This window comes from Rhodnius prolixus, unplaced genomic scaffold (assembly GCF_049639745.1).
Source record: "Rhodnius prolixus isolate KJV_2025 unplaced genomic scaffold, Rpr scaffold_8, whole genome shotgun sequence".
NCBI classification, from domain to species: Eukaryota; Metazoa; Arthropoda; class Insecta; order Hemiptera; family Reduviidae; genus Rhodnius; species Rhodnius prolixus.
The window spans coordinates 9511305-9534249 of record NW_027411593.1 but is presented as its reverse complement, the minus strand read 5'-3'; the positions used below and the strand labels follow the sequence as shown (position 1 = coordinate 9534249).

General features: G+C 33.9%; 2 long non-coding RNA genes across 3 annotated transcripts in view; one reads left to right on the top strand and one right to left on the bottom strand.

The window, feature by feature from the left end:
* Positions 1 to 22945, bottom strand: part of LOC141450819 (uncharacterized) — a 108679-nt gene that overhangs the window by 49680 nt on the left and 36054 nt on the right. The gene's annotated exons all lie outside the window — the stretch shown is intronic.
* Positions 14824 to 22945, top strand: part of LOC141450820 (uncharacterized) — a 73046-nt gene continuing 64924 nt past the window's right edge. For both annotated transcript variants that reach the window (XR_012456341.1, XR_012456340.1), the window contains exon 1: positions 14824 to 15183. This is a non-coding gene — a long non-coding RNA (uncharacterized lncRNA). The remainder of the gene's footprint in view (positions 15184 to 22945) is intronic.

The window sequence follows — 22945 nt, the reverse complement described above, 5'->3', positions numbered from 1 at the left end:
TAAGGAAATTCTAGCAAAATTAAGAAAGATTTGGTATTTTTCTCTTTTTTATGTATCTCTACTAAGAAAACCAAGTGTAAAAAAAAAAAATTGTTTAATACAGTTTTCTGCAGGCAACACAATAAACACTTGCGGAATATACGTCCTATATTCTCCAGAATCGTCGCTTTTCATTGCTTTAAAAGTGTTCGAAATAAAATTGATAAATATGTTAGTGAAAGCTTTTCTTCGTTTAAAGAAAATTTGTTGATGTCATTTTCTATTTTCTAATAAATAAATAAATAAATGAAAAGGGTTTCTCTATTAAAATACCAATTATTGCTCCGGGCAACACACTCATTACTCAATACCGGATACCAAGATTTATGTTAAGTTTCCTTAATTTCATAGAATACTTTGCTTTAGAAAAATACTCATCGTGACAGAGATAACGAGAGGTTTTTAATGGAACACAAGATATACAGGGAGACTGTAGATTCCATGAGAATTGTACGGCTTCAACATTCATAGAGAATGGCCGGCTACAAGATCAACTGAAAGTTACAGCAACCTTGCAGAGTTCTGGAACTCCCGTTGGGATTTTGGGGGGAGGGAAGTAGTATAGTCACTTCTTCAGGAATCTTGGCGTCCCTGTGGATAGCCCAGCCTAACAACACGTTCAAATACTCAAGAAGCTATACATTTCATACAATATTTTACAATCGATAATTTAGGAAGCCAAAGTATGAGCTTTTAGATAGATGCGGATTTGTTCTATAAACAAGAATGTTACAATTCACATCCAGCTCATCTGAAATAGTATTTTGCGATACGTAACTGCGCCAATACGCCTAATTTGTGTTTCGGGTGTAATGCTAAGATCCTTTAATAGCGGCAATCTCTTTAAATGATCATTTTAGCAACCAAAGACTTCTGATTACCTTCGACGAGCTTCGAAAGAACTGTCTAATGACCAAGCAACTATCCGAAGATTAAAACTTAGCTATCATTCAGTTGCCTCTTCATGTCACAATACCAACTAAACTTTTATTAAAAGTTCAAACTTAGAAGAAACATTGCTAATTATAATCTGATTAAAAAAATTACTCAGATAAAGTTTTGAAACTAATTTCGTACAGATTATTTTTGTTTATGTTTTTGTCTTTAATTAATTACAAATTAAAGCTTTTCTCGTTCGCTTCAACAATTTAGTTAGTTAATGAAAGTTTTAGAATGTTGATGTAAAGTTTTGAAAGGTGCTGGAAGTTATGAAATAACTAGTAAAGATGGATGGAAGGTCAGAGAATGAAGTGTGGTACAAGGTCAACAGGTTGGAGACCATGAACTTGTAATGAGTTTGAAGAGGGCCAACAACTCCTCCTACGCATTTGGGTGTGTACAGGATTGTTAGAGAGAGGCTTTCATTAGTAACAGGACAAGAGGAGGATAAATAGGGGGAATATGTGCGTGTGTACGCGCGCGCAGGCTTGCGGGGGTGAGTGAAGCATGCCCAATTATTATCTACCACAATGGGACACTTCTTCATACAAGATCCCCTCCACGAGTACGTGCGTATCAAAGGTGAGCATTAGACCGATTTCTTCTTAACACTTATTTACACTTCCCGGTCACGTAGGAAGCATTCACTCAACTTCTTAAGACTTTTTTTTTCTTCAAAACGCTGGTACCAGAAGAGAGATGCACTGCACATGAGGGTTAAGATAAATAGTTGATTAAATCGATCGAGATACTATCATAAAGAGGCAATCAACTCGACAATCGGTGGATTGTCTGATTATAAAAATTCGATCCACAAAAATTGCTGTGGTAGAAGCACTAAACTCTGAAGCCCGTATGGTTTTGGATCAGTGGCGCCTTGTCAAACGATACAGTTGGGGCATTCCAATCCCTAAATCATTTTCATTTATTTATTTATTGAGTTGGATTTGTAGCTGGGTCCTTTCAGTTATTTGCGTCTTTTCATCTCTCACTGAGTTTGCCCTTTCTGAGTAAGTTCCCTGAGTAAACCTTTCCAGGTGAATCGGGGGCTTTGCAGGACATTCCCGGAAATCTTGCTTAGACACCTGGCAGATAGAGCTGAGGAGTAAATATTCTTACACTACCTGGGAATGGCCTTCAATTTCAATTTTCATTTTTGGAAAAATTTGAGGAGAGCGTGCGGAAAGATGTGTGTGTGTATAGGACTTCTCTCTTTTTTCCTCTAGAATTTCTCTGGGTACATTGGCTTTCTTAATTTGGGAAAGCCATCCTTGGAACGCTTGGAACAGATGACTTAAATTGTACCAGAGAGCCGTTATCGCTCTCTGCAAACTCCTAGCTTGGATCCTACTTGAAGAACTCGGGTATTTGATGGGAATATACTTGAGACCTAGAATCGTCTTTTTTTTCAACTGGGGAGCTTTATTCTAGGAGGCACTTCGGGGTGCAGCAGCTCCTAGAAATGGTTATCTTTAACTACAGCTCCTACTTCTTCTCCTAAATCTTCCCTAGACCACCTGCGTGAGTTGTTTCATCACCTGAGGTTACTGCTTTAAGGAAAGAAGTTTCTCCTGGCACCATTTGGGTATGTTCAAACAATATTTGATCAGAATATTCTGTTAAATTAATTTGTGTCTCTTATAATTGCTCTCATTTGCGATAATTTGCTTACAAATGTGACTGGCTAAAAGCATTTCTTTTTTTTAAATATTCTGGAGTTATTAATTTATTTTCCCAAGTTACATACATCGATTTACAACTACAGTCCTTACTCATTCCTCAACATCACAAAATAGGAAAATAACCCCGTTTCAAGTAATAAACATAGCCTAGTTCTGGGTTCGTTTTGAATTAACGGAGAAACAGAGACAGAGAAAATAAAAAGTAAATTGTTTAATCTGTCTCTAAGCAACAATCTCATGATCTCTGGTAATGCTTTTTTAAATATTTTACACCTAAATCATAGCAAAGCGATCTAAAATAACATGTGTACGGGCGTGAAAAGTACATTTGTCATCCAAACCTTTCTAAAATTCTGTTTTTAAGTAACTTCGTAAATTAAGTAGATAAACGAGAGAACAGTTACGATAAACACAACACTCGTAGCTTATCAGCTAAGAAAATTACATGCAAGCTATATTTTTATTGTTGTAAAACTTCTTTTTTTAAATTTTAATATTGGTCTATTTTCCACGACATATTTCACCGAATGTAGGGTGGATTTACATAATAATAAGTGCAAATTATGTTTGTAGAAAGAAAAAGGAAAAGCTATAAAGAGAGAAAAAATAAGATAATTAATGGTGATAATAAACGTCTTAGTTATCATAAATTACAATAAAAGACTGCCATCTTGGAGTGAGACTGTCTCAGAAGGAGTTCTCTCTTATCTTACACAATTATAAATATAAAAGTCAAACATGAAGTAATATAAAAGAAATTAAAGTATAAATAAATAAGATACTGTATAGAGCCTGAATGTGGAATGGACGAAGTACCAAGACTGCAAAATGGAAACAACCTCCCCCCCAAAAAAATGGTCCAAAATGTGAAATTCTCGGCCTAACGGTCTTTCTTTATTCAAAAAAAACTATTTAATTTTCTAGAAGCCCACTTGTAAGTTCAGTACAAGTCCCGGATCCGCCAGTTGGTTCAGGTGTTTGAGTGGACATGCCAATTTAGCGTATCATCTGTTCAAATGCGGCCTTGCCCAGTCGCCAAATTGTGCTGGCTGTGGTGAGTCCGATGAGACTGCGCGGCACTTCGTTGAGGTGTGTCCAGTTTATTCTAAGAACTAGATTCCTAGTCTTCGGGGAGATTAAATGTTTCCCTATTGGAGATTATAGTGCCTGGTAATCTTTACCAGAACTTTCTAGGTTTATTCAGTGCACTGTGGCGATTGAGTCGCCATGCTCCCTAGTGTCCTGTTGCTACTTTATTAGTTTATTAATCTGGCAACTTTTAGCCGGATTTGTTGTTTTAAAGCCCCGGTATCTCTGATGAGATGAGGGGTGGGCGGGGAACAATGGACATTTTGGATTGCCTGCGTTCCTTCCCCTTTCTGGTGGAACCGCCCTTTTAATACTATCTACAATCTACAAGTTCAGTGCAAAATAGTTTTCTAATGAACAGTGTCCTCCTATTCCTGAAGTTGTTATTCTGTAAGGCGTGCAAAATGATCTAACTTTGGCTGTTATCACATCTTTATTCATTGAACTTAAACTTTTTTTGGTTCATAAATTTCTTGAAATTCGTTCAGAGGATCCATTTCATTCTTCAAATCTTTCTGATGTCCCCCATTGACTAAACACCTTCTTAAGTTTAATTTGCAATAATTCTAAAATATTTTTTCTTTCCAGAAATCTGGCAACAATATTTCCTAGTTATTCTTTCAATTTTCTTGCGAATTAACTCTTTTGCAACGCAGAAAACTCTGGCCTTCATCTTTCCAGAACCTAAATGCTTTTTTTTAAAGGTGAAATTGCCAAATTATTTTTCTAAAAATTCTAGGGATGTAGATTTTCAATCAGGGCTTGAAGTCTCAACTAAACGGTACTGATTTTGTTTAACCCTGTAATGAAATATGGGATCAATTTATTGGAAATATGCTCCAATAAAAAGGAAATTACTTAATAAAATGATCAGGAAAAATCTTTGCTAAAAAAAAAAGCACACAGAAGTTAAAGTTATTATAGCCTAAGTAAATGGATTGTAGCAATAACTGATGGAGATTATAACTACTCTTGAATTCCTTGCCTTGTAATTTGTCTCTGTTAAATCTGATTAAGATTTGTCCCGTATGTATCCTATCGATTAATCTTCCCGTTCCATTAATCCAATATTCTCCAGGGTAAATTTACTTCTTGTAGATTATCATTGTAAATCAGTTTCCTTACAAAAAAAACCAAAATGGTGCATGACTTTTAGAGTGCACTCTTAATGGCTGTAAGGATTCATGCTTCGAATTTTTCACTAAATGTTGGAATTAACATAAGAGTTCTCTATAGTTAAAGAAAATTTGAGAAAAGCGTGAAGTCCTGGAAATCCTTAATCAATTTTCAATTAAAAAAAAAAAAAATTCAAATTCAATTAGGTTGCTTCAGTTTTTATTAGTAAATATGATGATACAGCATCACTTTCAGGTAAAAGATGAAGGAGTCCGCCATCTAATGGTGAATCTCCCCTACAATGTGACAACTATTAATTTAGGAGTTCCCGAGAACAATGGAGCTTCAGCCAACGTCCTAGGATTTCTTGGGATGTGAGCCGAAGTTTAGCTGCCCGATAAGAGAATTAGTGTGGTTTTTTTTTTTAATGGAGATGTTCGTGACAGGGAACGATGAGAGGTCATTGAAGTAGGGAATATTTAGGTCCAGTATGTTGGGTTAAGCCTGGAGACATGCCACGGTACTGGAGAGGCAGGATTTTTTTTGTATAGAAATGGAACGCTTAGTTGAGCCCTACAGTTCAATGCCGTGAGTCTAGATAGGTCGAAGATAAACTACTGCAAACTGGACTACAAGACTATTATTTCCTCTACTCTCACGTGACTCCAAAATGACTGTGACTAAAACAAACTACTCCTTTACACAGTAGTCATTAGGCCGATGTTGCTCTACGCCTGCTCTGCCTGGAGTCTGGACTTGTAGTAGCAAAATCAAGAAACTTCAGATAACCCAAAACAAATTTTTTCTCCGACTCGCAACAGACTCTCCACGAAGCACTAGAATTGACTCACTCCACGGAGACTGCGTCCATTATTCTCGTGCACTCCTACATCCAAAATCGTCTGCTCAAACTCCTTTCCATCATAGACTGTCACCCTAAACCACTATGCCGCGACATAGCCTCCTACAGATCCTTCTACAACATACAGACAAAGAAGACTAAAACATATCCTACTCTAACTCTCTACACTAGCTGCAGGTTTTTCCTCTCCTTTTTTCCCTGCATTCCAATCCTCTTCACCTAACTTTTCTCTTACTTCACTTAGTTAAGAAGGTTGAAATGTATTATACGTACATTTATACTTCTATATTTATTTTATGTATATATTTATTATAATAAATATTTATTCCATTTTCTAAATTTTCTATTCTAGATAAACTACTAACAGAATCCTAATTAATACGAAACTATACTGTACTCTATGTACATAAATACTGAGCCAGATTTATTTAGTTTTTAAAATGAATCTTATGATTTGATGTATGTAGATCAAATGCTAATTATTGATTATTATAATTAGCAAAAAACGGAGTCGTCGCAATTAGTTTGAATAGTTGAATTCTGTAGATTCGAGTTGGTTGCTGGCACGCAAAGTTGTTGGCTAAGAATACGTATTTTGAATTGATGTGTTAATAAGCCTCTATGATAGTTGAAAGAGATTTTTTTTAATAGACTAGATTAAGAGGCGTCTGCCTGATTGCCTACCTCTTATTAGCCTAGAACAAGAGGCGGAAGTGGTGTTTTCCCTTCTCTAATTCTCTCTTCTATCCAGTCTTTTTAGCAGCTCTGAGATTTTCTAAGATTGTCAGAGAGAGTTGGAGGTACTGTTCCATTGGGTAGTACATGATCTAAGCCCTAAGTAAAAGCTACAGAGCATTCAATGAACTAGAGGGAATATGTACTCGTAGTATCAGTCTTCAGCTGACAGGAAATACATTTAGCCTCAGATTGCAAAAGTTAAAATAATAATGTCGTTGACTGTAGCCAATTCAAGAAAGTCTATTAAAATTTCATCAAAGTTTCCTGGTATAAAAATAAATAAATATTCAAAGAAGGAAAAGATGGAGAAAGAAGAAAACCCTAAGAATACTTCAAAGGGGGATAAAAAAAACCACGTCTCTAATCCTCAGGTTGGCAACACTGATAAGAGGTGATAACCATCGTCCTGTAGTTGTGATAGAATAGAATACTTTTAGATATTCAAAAGGTGTGGCTGGTACCGTCGTCCAAGATAAGCTCATGGAAATGGTCGACACGCTTTTCTTTTTAACTATTAAAAAAACGAGAGACAAAAAAAATATTTTCCCTCGTATTCCAAAAATAATAACGTAAAGCTAACCTATGCATTCATTTATTAATGGATGCTCTTTGTGAATGGAAATACTCTTTTCGCTGGGCATAAATACCATGTCTCGTGTATATGTGTAGCTTATACATGTATATACATTACTATACGTTAGTATCACTTACCTTAATATGGTCTCTTACTCTTTCATGTTATTTGACTGGGTACAAATTCTGACTATATTACTTTCTACCTTTCTAATAACTGCAGATAATATTACAAACAATATGGCAGTATATGTGCGCACAAAATTACATTTTTCAATATAAAGTTTCCCTTTGTTCATTACTGTATATGTAATTGCGTTTGGTAGTAACGTCATGACCAAGTCAATTTGATTTATATTCGAGCGAATTTCACCTCTTAGTTTTCGATATTGTTGTTACTAATGTTCAAAGTTTGCGTCAAAATTTTAAGTAACTGGCGCCCGTAACCGACTCCGGTTTGTTATCTATCCTCTTCCCAACATTAGGCTCTCCCTTTATTTTTACTATTTCTCTGTTAAACTCAGATGGTTTCTTGATTAAGTAACCGGTAAGACCAAGAGCTTTTTAATCATTTATTCTTCTAACCTATAGACAGAACTTGGGAGTTCAACGAGGTAGCCAACTGTGTGTTTCTGTAGAGGCTTTCGGGTAGATAAAGTGTTTCAAATACTCACTCCGCATTTGTACAAGAGATTCTTTGGCGTAAGAAATGAGCTTCGGGACGATACATTCACTTTGCTGGTTTCAAACCTGTTTAATTTCTTTTTGCAAAGGCTATATATTTCTTCATGCTCTCACTTCCAGGTGCTCGTAAGTCCATGATTGTCAATCATTTAATTAGGTGTTCATCTCTGCTTATTGAGACCGACCTGTGGAAATGGAGTCAATGAATATTATCCATTCTATTGTGGTAGCATTCCAGTACAGCGCTGGAACAAAATAAAACCTTTCAGTCCCCAAAATTTGTGCTCTAGCTGAAGTTCTAGTTGCATTACGTTTGCAACCTGATTAACACTAAACCTACCACGACCGGTCAATTGACTGTTTTTTAAAGTTGATTTAAATTTTCTAATTACAGCGTCATCATACCGCCATTAAACTTCACGACTTTTCCTAAAATATGTATACAATTGTTTTTTTAATATTCACTTCTTTTCCTAATATTTGATTTTTGAGAAAAATTTGTAGTCCCTCTTAACTAACGCGACAGGTCATTTGACCGGCTGAATATTTTCATTTTATTTACTTATTATTTAATATTTTATTTTATTTATTTTTGTAACAGAATTCTCTCGAAATCTCAATTTGATAATGCATTTATCGGATTATTCTTTGCATGTGGTGCATATGAGGCGAAAAATGTACGATATTGCCCTTTTCTATGGAACAAAAATAGGGACGAGCATTCTTCTCAAACACTATGAGCAGAAATGTATAGACGGAAATTTTCGAGGTTTATTCGAGTGGATCAAAGAAATAATCGTTTACAAACCGATAAATTTGCTTTGATTTCTAAATTTTGGAACAAATTCGTAGAGAACAGTCAAAACTGTTCTAACCAAGAGCATATATCTCTTCCAAGGACATTTGTTCCCAACAAAGTCAAGATGCAGATTTACTCGGTACATGCCAAATAAACCGGACAAATATTTGGTATCAAATCTTGGCTAGCGTTCGATGCAATAAAAGGCTTTCCATTTTTGGAAAAACGTGAAAGCAGAGAAACCTTCAGTTCCGCTTGGGGAGTTGGTCGCTCTGAAATTAGCAGAAATGTATACAGCTCGTGGAAGAAATATACCCGTGGAAAATTTCGGAGATGTCCTCAACAAATAGTTTTCAATATCCTAGACTTAGCCCCGGGATAAATGCATGGATTTTGTATCAAAAACTACCGGAAGTGAAATTTCAAGGCAAAATTTGTGTTACCATTGCAAAAGCACGACAAATATTAGTACACGAACAAGTGGTCGGAAAATAGCCAAATAAGTCACTGCAAAGGCAATAAGACTAAAAAATGCTGTCTAAAATGTAAAAAGTAAGTATGCGGGAAATTTGCAATTGAGAAGCCTGTAATTATAAAAAATGATGCAAAAAAGAGTAAAATCTACGAGATTTATTTTTAAACAAAAGAAACTATGCTTTTTCATTGTTAAATAATTATTATCTTCATTCTAAAATAAGAAATTTAAGTGATTTTAAAGTGCGGTCATTTGACCGCTCATGGTAGGAATAGTTATGCATAAATGTCGGTAGGTTTAGTGTTAAACCTATGAAAATGTCTCCTCTTCCGACATTATGGTTTGTTCTATTCAATGGCATTTACTATACTTGTTGTCTATATAGGGAGGAACCTTTGACTGTTTTGGTTGGGTTGGTATTTAAGGGTGACACTCCTATTTTACTCAGGTCTCATGCCTCTTAGACATCCTAATAATTAAGCAGGATATTAGAAGAGCTTAGAATAATTTGGGCTGAGCTGTGACATCTGAATACCCGATTTAGGATTAAATTTAAGACATATAAGACTAGATTTTTACCATACTACTTCTCTTTTTCAAATGATCAATCAAGAACCCTAATCCTTGGAATCTCCTGAAGCCCTTTAAAGTCATTTAGTTTACTAATTTTAAAGAAGAATGTGCCTTCTGCTAGAAGTGTCAAGGTAACTTGTTTGTTCTTAGAGTGAATGACGGAGCTCGTTTGTGAGTTATTCTTTTCTTTATTTTATTTTTTGGTCTGAACTCACAACCAGCTAGAGCACGTGTTGAACAGGTACTGAACAAACAATGCTAGTCTTTTTTTTCTATTTTTTTCCCTGTGTGTATAGAAGACCATGTTTCTATCTTTTTCTACTTCAATGGTAGACAATAATAACTGTGAGAGCAGCACTAACTACCGTCTCGGTGCCTGACTTCCCACCACAGGAAATGCCACATTAAACGCTGAAGCACCCACTTCTTGTGGTTTTGAACATGTTATGGGATGATGGTTATTGCTTTTATAATTGTTTGCAGTAAATTATCTGATTTTTGCTTTGTTGAAATTCATATTGTTTTAGATAACAAACTTATTTTAAATGTTTCTCTATTTTCTCGTTAGTGGGAAAAATCATGTAATTTCTTGCAGATTTTTAAAGGAAGAACACTTTTTAAAGTAATTTCAAAAAATTGGCTTTGAAAATGTCAGCGTTTATTGCTACTAAATTCGTCGTAAACCACACCGAACACACATGGTTCGTCTTGTGACTGGAACTACCCAATTAAAGTGACAAGGAGCCCTCAGCTGGATGTTAAGGCTACTTAATATTGGACTTGATTAATTGCTCGCGAGCTTGCCTTGAAAATACTAAGCCAATCCTCAGCAAAGTTCAGCCAAACTTACTTTCCAGCATGATTGTATCGATGAAAGTAGCTTATTTGTAACAGTTATTCATTCTTCTCCTCAAGAACCCAAAACTTATACTTCATAAGTCCAAATTTAAGTGCATATTACTATTATATGAATGCCTTCAGAACAGAACACTATTGGAGATTCTCCGTCTCTAAGAGAGGGTTACGTATTTCACTTAATATCTTCCAGACACACATCATTTCTCACTTCGCATAATTGAAAGACATTATTCACTAAACTCCACAACTGTCTGACCTTTCTGTAACACTAATTCCTATGAAGTCCTCCAATATACACTTATCGCGGCGTGCCCTGTGCTCTCTACTATCCTAGACAGGAATTCCTGAAATCTTCTAATTTTTGACAGAACACCTTCTGAAAAATTTATTTATATTTTGCCTAAAAGAATTTAGAATGCTGACTATTTAGCTTTTTCCAAATAAATTGAATATATTTCCTATTTTTTAAATTTAATAACAATAAACCAATCATACGAGGGTCGTTTGAAAAGTCCGTGCAAAGTCAGAGAGATAGCACCACTGGCGCGTATCGAGGTTATGTTTAGTTAGTAGCATCTCTTGGAAGAACACACACCAAGTTTCAGCCAGATCGGTCTATTTCTTTGTGTTTGGCATTCGTTTGAACCGAGGAAGTCGAGTGATTTCCAAAAAATGGACGAAAAAGAATTTCGTGTGTTGATTAAACACTACTTTATGAAAGGCAAAAAGCCTCAGGAGACTAAAGAGAAGCTTGATAAACATTATGGTGACTCTGCACCTTCGATTAGAACAGTTTATAAGTGGTTTCAAAATTTTCGGAGTGGCCATATGGGCACAAGTGACGCTGAACGTTCTGGACGCCCTGTTGAGTATTACTACTCCAGAAATCATTGATAAAATCCATGATATGGTGATGGATGACAGAAGAGTGAAGGTGCGTGAGATTGCTAGTGCTGTGGGCATCTCGAATGAACGGGTACATAATATTTTGCATCAACATTTGGACATGACAAAGCTATCCGCAAGATGGGTGCCGCGATTGCTCACGCTTGACTAAAAACGAAATCGTGTGAAGTGTTGCAAGGACGGTTTGCAGCTGTTCCAGAAGAATCCGCAGGACTTTAAGCGTCGTTTCGTCACTGTGGATGAAACATGGATACATCACTACACTCCTAAGACCAAAGAACAATCTAAACAATGGGTTACCAAGGTGGAATCTGCGCCAAAAAAGGCGAAGACCGTTCCTTCGGCCGGAAAGATTATGGCGACTGTCTTTTGGGATTCGCAAGGAATAATCCTCATCGACTATCTGGAAAAGGGTAAAACTATTACAGGTGCATATTATTCATCGTTATTGGACCGTTTGAAAACCGAGCTGCAAGAAAAACGCCCACGATTGGCCCACAAAAAAGTCCTTTTCCATCACTACAACGCACCAGCTCACACCTCAGCAGTTGTGGTCGCAAAATTATTGGAAATAGGGTTCCAACTCGTTTTACATCCCCCCTATTCTCCAGACTTGGCTCCCTCGGACTACTATTTGTTCCCCAATATGAAGAAATGGCTGGCGGGAAAAAGAGTTTATTCAAACGAGGAGGTGATTGCAGAAACGAATGGCTATTTTGCAGACTTGGACAAATCCTATTATTCGGAAGGGATCAACAAACTAGAGCAGCGTTGGACGAAGTGTATAAGCCTAAAAGGAGACTATGTTGAAAAATAAAAAAGGTTTACCCCAAAAAATTAAGTAGTTTTTATTTTTGCACGGACTTTTCAAACGACCCTCGTACTATACACTCTGATCTAAATATTCCTCTCGTCTCTGAAATAGCCCTGATCTCGGATACACAAAACTCCACTCAAATCTACACAGTCATTACAACCCTCTGATCCACACAACATGTCTACCAGAACACTTCCTTCAAATCCACTAAGCGCAGACTAAAGCGGCGGTGGCCACGCGATCATCTATTTAACATTTAACGCCGACCTCCTAGGATGGTTGCTGTGTAAGCTTGCCAATCTGACGGCTTCCATCACTAGATGGTCATCGTTCACTCCACTCACGCCCTTGGCGCACATGCATGTGCGCGTTTATGTATGTACACACATATAGATGCGTGCATGTGTATTTGCGCCATCCCTTATCTCTCATCACTTTTGCCTATTGTACCAGGATACAGTTGCAAAATAAATAAACAAATTAAAAAAAAATAAAAAATAATCAAAATTTGAAGGAATAATTATTTGGTTACTCATTGCCCTATGAATCTTATTATTTCTTTCTTATTACGTAGGAAGTCCTTTATAAAACGCAGGAACTTGCTTTGAATTATTTACAGACCGGCAACGTTCGACGTCACATAAAAATTCAGGCAAGACAAGCGAAAAGAAGTAAAATTTAGAATATTTGAAATTGTATTTAGCCTTCAACTGTGTACGGTCCTATGCTCAACTCTTGAGTCATTATTTATAATTTCGAAGGTATTTTTTTGTTTTTAAAATATGTTTTTTCAAGAAAAATCAAAAATAAAAAAGGTGGAGAGATGTCTTTTTACGTATAGAATGATTTTTTTAAAAATAAATGAAAAAAAGAAATGTTTGAAAAATAAAAAAACCTAAAATATTTAAGATTCTCAAGAGAATTAATAAAACAGTAACAAAAAAGAAAGAAAAAAGAATTAAATAAACCAAACAAGAAATGATTTCTGAGACTTTCTTTTCCTTTCTTCGGTAGGATGAGAAATAATAAATAAAAGATATATAAGGTAAGTCAAACTCTAATTGGACATAGTTACAGTGAGAGGCAGAACAATAGCTTTGCGAAATCAGGAAGCATTCTTAAATTCAAAAAGGATTTCTGATATCCAAGTTAAGGGTTTGGAGTCAAAGAAAGGTTAAGTAGTATTACGGTGGTGATGTCTCAGTTTGACAGTCAATTAATAGCGGTGATGATAATAACCATCAAAAGTAGTCAAAATGAGGCTAAATAAAGCTAAACAATCTTAACTAAGCACATTGAACGAGCTGATTTTATGAGAACAATGAGTTTAGAGATGATGATGTGCAATTAGTACCTGAAGATTGTGTGTGAATTGTAGCTTTAAAGAGTTTCGTTACTTTTGGGCCAATCGACAATAGAAAGATGTTGATTTTTTAGATTGAAAATTGATTGATGATCGTAGCGTTCCTCTACTTATCCCCTCCCACAGCAAGCCATGAAGGAAAGTGAAGCCACAAATTGCCGTGTGTGGCCCACCTTGATAATAATTTTATGGCCAACGAGATTCATTCTATTTGTTTATTATCTCCAAACAATTGGCCTTACAATGTACCTAATGAACTAAAACACATTTTTTGAAACATCAGATTTAAAAATAGATTTTCATAACACATTTATGTTACAAAATAAAAGTTTTCTAATTTGAGAAATCTAGTTCAATTGTAAGGCGTTTTTGGATCTACTTTCGCCTGCTTGTAACAGTGTATTTCCAAATTTTAATTTAATGTAGTTTCTTAATTGAGTAATTGTTATTTTACTTATAATCAAATAATTAGTAAAGTATTTTTATAATAATTGCCTACCATAAAAATATATTCATATGTTTATCCATTTTATTACTATATTTATTACATTAACATTCAAAATGATGTGAAATTAGTATTACCGATTGGGTGGCGTAGACGGAAGCGCACATTTTACTATTAACATTTTTTCTAGATACTAATTCGAACTGGGAATCTCCCACTTGCAAAGCCATGCTTCATAACCACTAGAACAGCACCTGCTCCATATTATGTAGTATAATACAAAAGTAATCAGATTAGAAAGTAATTAAAGAAAACTGTAGTATTTAATACTAATTAACTACATATTAATTATCTATTATTTTTACACTGTACACTAGATAAAGTGTAGTGCCAACAAATTTATTTATGATATGAACTTAAATCAATTATTTTTACCTTTCTATTGATGTAATAAATTTGCAGGTAAATCTAATACCCCCCTTCTAAAATTCGTTGGTGAATGCAATTTTTAAAAAGTTTTGTACACGTTCTATTAAAAACTATTAATAGATAGTTAGATAACTCGTGTTAAAAACAATGTAAATTAAACATTACGTCACCTCTTCACTTCTAAAAAATTATAGATGAAAAAGTGGCCAGTATAACGTTCTGTGACATCTAATAAATTCTAAAAACTTTTAATGAAAATTTAATGCAGTAAAATTACTTAAACATCAATTGAAAATTAAAGAATTAACCAACACTGAACGTGGTCAAAACGTAGCACTAACATTAATTTGCATGTAATGAGGAAATGATAAAATGTTATTTGCATACAAGAATAAAAATAATAATAAAAAAGTGAAATTTAAAATTAATAATTAATAATCCCTGATTCGCTAATTAAATATTTACTTATAACATTTAATTTTTGGTGATGAAAAAATAAATGAATATTTTATTTAGACAATCTTAATTTACCAGCTGATCTAGCTGGCCAGTTAGCGGCGGCCATCTTTAACTAGGTGCATGTGTCTGTTTATTAACGTGACTTTTTAAGAGAATATTAGTGCGTGGTAAAATGAAGTTCGGTTTTATAAATTGTGTTTAAGTTATACTTAGTGCGTGATATACCAGTTTTAGTGCGAATAGTGTTGTGAATTATTTTAAAAAGTGTCAAGTGTCAAGTGCTATTGGACTGGTGATCTACTGAGATGCTGATGAACTTGGATATTCTTTAAACAAGGTAAGACTTTATTATCAATTACTTATTTTAAATTTCAATTATATTTATAATATTCTTGCATGATGGCATGTAATCATTCAATTATTACTTACAAATTAATATTAGTGCTACGTCTCGACTCAATCAGTGTTGGTTAAGCCTTCTTTCTATTGAATTGACTATTAGTTTAAAATTATCATTCATTGTTTCCCCAAATAGTTTGCTAGAATTGAGATCAAAACCTTTTTGATTTATTCTTTGCTTTTTCTTTTCAATCGACTGTAGATCAAAATTAGTATTTTTGTTTCCGTAGGGTTTTTTTTTTTTAATTTATTTCTAAACCTATTTAATGTGATCTTTAATATTTATTTTAAAATCAGCATTATTTGTTCCCTAAATGGATTTTGAATTAAATTTTTAAACCTTTTTTAAAGTGTCATTTTTAATCGCCAATAAGTTCAAAATTAACATTCTTGGTTTCCCCCAAAGTAGTTTTTTTGGAATTCATTTATAAACGATTTTAATGTATTCATTAATCTTCTCTTTTCAATCGATTAAAAGTTCAAAATTACTAGTACTTTCCATTGCTTCCCCAAAATGTATTTTGGAATGAATTGCTACACCATTCTAATGTATTCTTTACTAACTTCTTTTCAAAATTAACATTATTTGTTCCCAAAATAGTGTTTTGTATTTGATTCTTAAACCATTTTAATGTATACTTTTTGATCGGTAATATGTTCAAAATTACTATTCCTGGTTTTCCCAAATAGTTTTTGGAATTGATTTCTAAAATCTGTTTCATATATTCCCTCTTATAATAGATTAAAACTTATAAATTGCTTACTACGTAATTTAGCTTATTCTAATAATTTAAATCATCTTCCTCTCCCATTGTGCAGCATTTCCTCTCACTAGCACAAATTTGGAAAGATAAAAAGTAATATAGTTTAAGACTTTTACATTTCTTTCAAATTTCGAATTGCGGTATCTCTCATCCTATTTGTGTTATCTCTGCACAAATGTGTACAATTGTACTCCTCGTTCACCTCTACGATTGAGCATAATGGCAGCTTGCTACCGTTATATTTGTAGGAGATATAAGTTGGATAAAGTTACGGACTTGCATTTCCTTCAAATTTCGAATTACCATTTCTTTCATCCTATTTGTGTTAACTCCGTATAAATACTTAAAATTGGAGTGCTTATTATCTTCTACAATAAAGCATAATTGGAGTTTGTTATCGTTATTTTTGTTGGATATATAAGTGAGGTAAATTTAGGGACTTTTCCATTTCCTTCAATTTTCGAATTTCTGTATCTCTCATCCTATTTATCTTAACTCTGTATAAATACATACAATTGGAGTGCTCATATACCAGTACAATTGAGTATAATGGCTGCTTGCTATCATTATATTTGTACGAGATATACGTTGGATAAAGTTAGGGACTTGCATTTCCTTCAAATTTCGAATTGCTGTATCTCTCGTCCCATTTGTGTTAACTCCGTATAAATACACACAATTGGAGTGCTCATTTACCTGTACAATTGAGCATAATTACATCTTGCTATCGTTATTTTTGTTGGAGATATAAGTGAGATAATGTTAGGGACTTTTGCATTTCCTTCAATTTTCGAATTTCTGTATCTCTCATACTATTTATCTTAACTCTGTATAAATACATACTATTGGAGTGCTTATTTACCTCTACAATTGAGCATAATTGCAGCTTGCCATCTTTATTTTTGTAGGAGTTATAAGGGAGATAATGTTAGGGACTTTTGGATTTCGTTGAAATTTCGAATTGCTGTATCCCTGGTCCCATTTGTGTTAACTCCGTGTAGATACATACAATTGGGGTGCTTATTTACCTGTACAATTGAGCATAATTGCAGCTTGCTATCGTTATTTTTGTTGGATATATAAGTGAGGTAAATTTAGGGACTTTTCCATTTCCTTCAATTTTCGAATTGCTGTATCTCTCATCCTATTTGTGTTATCTCTGCACAAATGTGTACAATTGTACTCCTCGTTCACCTCTACGATTGAGCATAATGGCAGCTTGCTACCGTTATATTTGTAGGAGATATAAGTTGGATAAAGTTACGGACTTGCATTTCCTTCAAATTTCGAATTACCATTTCTTTCATCCTATTTGTGTTAACTCCGTATAAATACTTAAAATTGGAGTGCTTATTATCTTCTACAATAAAGCATAATTGGAGTTTGTTATCGTTATTTTTGTTGGATATATAAGTGAGGTAAATTTAGGGACTTTTCCATTTCCTTCAATTTTCGAATTTCTGTATCTCTCATCCTATTTATCTTAACTCTGTATAAATACATACAATTGGAGTGCTCATATACCAGTACAATTGAGTATAATGGCTGCTTGCTATCATTATATTTGTACGAGATATACGTTGGATAAAGTTAGGGACTTGCATTTCCTTCAAATTTCGAATTGCTGTATCTCTCGTCCCATTTGTGTTAACTCCGTATAAATACATACAATTGGAGTGCTCATTTACCTGTACAATTGAGCATAATTACATCTTGCTATCGTTATTTTTGTTGGAGATATAAGTGAGATAATGTTAGGGACTTTTGCATTTCCTTCAATTTTCGAATTTCTGTATCTCTCATACTATTTATCTTAACTCTGTATAAATACATACTATTGGAGTGCTTATTTACCTCTACAATTGAGCATAATTGCAGCTTGCCATCTTTATTTTTGTAGGAGTTATAAGGGAGATAATGTTAGGGACTTTTGGATTTCGTTGAAATTTCGAATTGCTGTATCCCTGGTCCCATTTGTGTTAACTCCGTGTAGATACATACAATTGGAGTGCTCATTTACTTGTACAATTGAGCATAATTGCAGCTTGCTATCGTTATTTTTGTTCGACATATAAGTGAGGTAAATTTAGGGACTTTTGGATTTCGTTGAAATTTCGAATTGCTGTATCTCTCGTCCCATTTGTGTTAACTCCGTATAAATACTTAAAATTGGAGTGCTTATTAACTTCTACAATTAAGCATAATTGGAGTTTGCTATCGTTATTTTTGTTGGATATATAAGTGAGGTTTACTCTTCGAGACTTTTTTAGAGGAAAATGATCCAGAATTATTTGAAAATTATTTAAGAGATTTTAATTTGTTTGTAATTCCAGCAGTACGTCATAATATTTATGGTAGGGCAATTGGTGGGAATATTTATGGATTCAAAAAATCAAAATTTAAGAGTAATGCAATAAGCTTTATACGAGTAAGCCATACTGTGGTCATTAAATTTGTGCAAAGTGTTGATACTGTAATTTATATTGTGCCAGTTTATATCAATTGTAATAATTGGGAACAAGATTTTGTAAATTTGGAGAATTTGTTTTGTGAGGCTGAGGTAAATAATTTTATTGTTATGGGGGATTGTAATGTACGTATTGCTAACCACCAAGTTATGCGATCTGAGTTAATTTTTTCGAATACAAATATTAGTTTTGAACGTAAATCTAAAGATAAAAATTTAAACTCTAGAGGTAAACAATGGCTTGAATTCTGTGACAATAATGATTTAATTATTTTAAATGGTAGAACTACAGGTGATGAAGAGGGGGAGTTAACGTTTATCGGAGCTATGGGGTCATCAGTGAATGATCTTTGTTGTGTCAGTTTTTCGCTTTTGTCGACAATTAATCAATTTGCAGTGTTACCGGAATTTTTTTCCGATCACTGTCCTATTGCTTTAACAGTTCATCTTTCAGGTACCCATACAAATGATATTGTAAACACCCCGCTTTTACCAAAATTACTTTGGAGTGAAGAAAATGGTTTGAAATATAAGCAAAAACTTCAAAATGAATTAGATAAATGTGTCTTCAATGGTGACCCCGAAAAGTCTATGTCGACCCTCACTCAATGTATTGAAAATGCCGCCCCTAAAAGTCAATACGGTAAGCCCCTGTTCAAAAAACAAGAATGGTTTGACTGGCAATGCTTCAAGGAAAGAAAAAATTGTTTTAATTTGTTACAAGTTTTTAGGCGAACTAATTGTACAGTAATTAAGAATATGTATTTGGAATGTAAAAAAAATTATGATCAGCTTTGTAAAACTAAAAAAATAGAGTATTATGATTCTGTAATAAACAATTTAAAATGTGCTAAAGATTCGAAACAGTTTTGGAATGCGATTAAGATATTTAAAAAACAGAGCTTTATATGTAACAGTAATATTAGTGTAGATCAGTTTAAAATTTTCTTTGAGAAGCTGTATAATTCGTGGTCTCGTGCTCCCTTTATATTATATGCCGAACCCCTTGTAATTGATCCTTGTTTAGATAAAGAATTTACTGTTTCTGAATTAAAGGTTGTTTTGAATAAAGCAAAGAACGGTAAAGCCCCCGGTATAAATAGAGTAACCTATGAATTCTTTAAAAATTCAACCGATACTTTTTTGTTGAAATTGGTTTCTATATTCGATGAGATTTATGACTCTGGAAGTATACCCTCTAATTTTAAAGATTCTTTATTATTTCCATTACATAAAAAGGGGGATACGAAGCTGGTAACAAACTACAGAGCCATCTCTTTTATTGATGTAGAGGCCAAGTTGTTTACTGGTTTACTTCTTAATAGACTAATTCTCTGGCTCGATTTTCATAATGTAATTACAGAATTCCAGGCAGGCTTTCGGAAAGATTATTCAACCATTGACCACATTTTTAGCTTAGTAAATTTGGTAAAACTGAAATTAGAAGAGGGTTCTACGAAAAAAGTGTATTTGTTTTTTGTTGACCTCAAATCTGCTTTCGACTCTATTTCGCGACATCTATTGTTTTTTAAGCTTTCTCAAATCGGCCTGTCAACTAAATTTATTAATATAATTAAACGTTTGTATTGTGATACACGGGCTGCTGTTTGGTGCGGAGAAGGTATTTCTGAATGGTTTTATACGGCCTCGGGAGTCAAGCAAGGCTGCCTACTTTCTCCTACCCTCTTCTCCATTTACATAAATGATATTACGGATGCAATCGGAGGTGGTGTAAATATCGGAGGTTTAATTGTTCGTGCATTGTTATATGCAGATGATATTGTGTTGATTGCTGATAAACCGGCGGTATTACAAGAGATGATTAACTCGTTAGATTGCTACTGTAAGATGTGGGGGCTGGCGGTCAACTTAGAAAAATCAAAAATTATGATCTGTAAAAAAAGAGGGGGAAGACATGCTGTATCTGAAAAATGGCATTTTGATGGTCAGAATATAGAGATTGTGAAAAGTTATAAATACTTGGGGATAAATCTGTCGCCTTCATTGTCTTTCGATAAGCATTTAAAAGATAAATTGGGAACTGCTAAATTTGGTTTAAATTGCACATGGAGCGGGATGCTGTCAAATTCAAATATACCTCTAGACTCTAAGTTCAAGATTTTTTATGCCACTTCTAGAGCCGTTATGTGCTATGCAGCCCAGGTCTGGGGGTTTAACCGATATGAAACTGTTGAGAAACTTCAGAGGTTTTTCCTCAAAAAGTTATTCTCTTTACCTCCCAATACGCCTAACTATGTGCTAAATTTAGAGATTGGCATGTCTAGTATGTTTATCTACACTCTGAAGTTACATTTCAATTATATTTTAAAGTTATTTAAGTTGCCAGAATGTAGATTGCCTAGAATAATAGCCGCGAAAGTAATCTCTAAAAATTTTTATTGGCTTAATGATTGGAAGCTGTTGTGTGCACAGTTTCAATTTCCTGCGGAAAATATTGATTCTAACTGTTTGGAGGTTTGGCAGACCAGTTTAAATAGTTTAGTTTCTCAAATAGAACAAAATGATAAATTAAGTGCCGAATGTAAAGCCAGACAAGCTGTACATCATAGGTTTTATTCGAAGTTGAGCTATGAGTGTAATTATATCAGCACACTTTCATTTAGTGATGCCAAGCTCATTTTAAAGGCCAGATGTGAAGCGCTAAACTTAAAATATAAACATTTTAATAATGACGAGTGTCAGCTTTGCTCTATGTGCAATTTGCGAGAAATTGAAAATATTATGCATTTTATCGCAGTCTGCCCTATTTTGTCTTCTTACAGACTTAAATATTTTAATAGAAAGGTGCTCACAGAGGTAGAACTTTGTGAGTTCTTAAATGGAAAAAACTGGAATAATCTGTGTTCATTTCTAAGAGATGCATCCAGGTATAGAACTTGGCTGTTGGAACAATGGGATTATTGACCTCTTTTCTTTGTATTAATTTAAAAGAAAAATAATTTTATTTTTTTCGCTATTTTGTTTTGTAAAATCTTAAAAATTTAATTTGGCAAAATTTCAATTTTTTGTTTCTTCCACATTATATTAGTTATAAAATTTATTTTTTCAATAGTAAAAAAGAATTTTAAGTTTTTTTATTTAAACATTTATAATTTTTTGGTTAACATTTTTAATTTCATTGCAATTCATGCAGACGGAGTAAAATCCATGCATTATTTGTGTTTTGTTTTTTATGTTTTATATTGCTGTATTATTTTTTAAATTAATAAACATTTTATTATTATTATTATTATTATATAAGTGAGGTAAATTTAGGGACTTTTCCATTTCCTTCAATTTTCGAATTGCTGTATCTCTCATCCCATTTGTGATAACTCCGTATAAATACATACAATTGGAGTGCTCATATACCAGTACAATTGAGTATAATGGCTGCTTGCTATCATTATATTTGTACGAGATATACGTTGGATAAAGTTACGGACTTGCATTTCCTTCAAATTTCGAATTACCATTTCTTTCATCCTATTTGTGTTAACTCCGTATAAATACTTAAAATTGGAGTGCTTATTATCTTCTACAATAAAGCATAATTGGAGTTTGCTATCGTTATTTTTGTTGGATATATAAGTGAGGTAAATTTAGGGACTTTTCCATTTCCTTCAATTTTCGAATTTCTGTATCTCTCATCCTATTTATCTTAACTCTGTATAAATACATACAATTGGAGTGCTCATATACCAGTACAATTGAGTATAATGGCTGCTTGCTATCATTATATTTGTACGAGATATACGTTGGATAAAGTTAGGGACTTGCATTTCCTTCAAATTTCGAATTGCTGTATCTCTCGTCCCATTTGTGTTAACTCCGTATAAATACATACTATTGGAGTGCTTATTTACCTCTACAATTGAGCATAATTGCAGCTTGCCATCTTTATTTTTGTAGGAGATATAAGGGAGATAATGTTAGGGACTTTTGGATTTCGTTGAAATTTCGAATTGCTGTATCCCTGGTCCCATTTGTGTTAACTCCGTGTAGATACATACAATTGGAGTGCTCATTTACCTGTACAATTGAGCATAATTGCAGCTTGCTATCGTTATTTTTGTTCAACATATAAGTGAGGTAAATTTAGGGACTTTTGGATTTCGTTGAAATTTCGAATTGCTGTATCTCTCATACTATTTGTGTTAAGTCCGTATAAATACATACAATTGAAGTGCTCATTTACCTGTACAATTGAGCATAATTGCAGCTTGCTATCGTTATTTTTGTTCGACATATAAGTGGGGTAAATTTAGGGACTTTTGGATTTCGTTCAAATTTCGAATTGCTGTATCTCTCGTCCCATTTGTGTTAACTCCGTGTAGATACATACAATTGGGGTGCTTATTTACCTGTACAATTGAGCATAATTGCAGCTTGCTATCGTTATTTTTGTTCGACATATAAGTGAGGTAAATTTAGGGACTTTTGGATTTCGTTGAAATTTCGAATTGCTG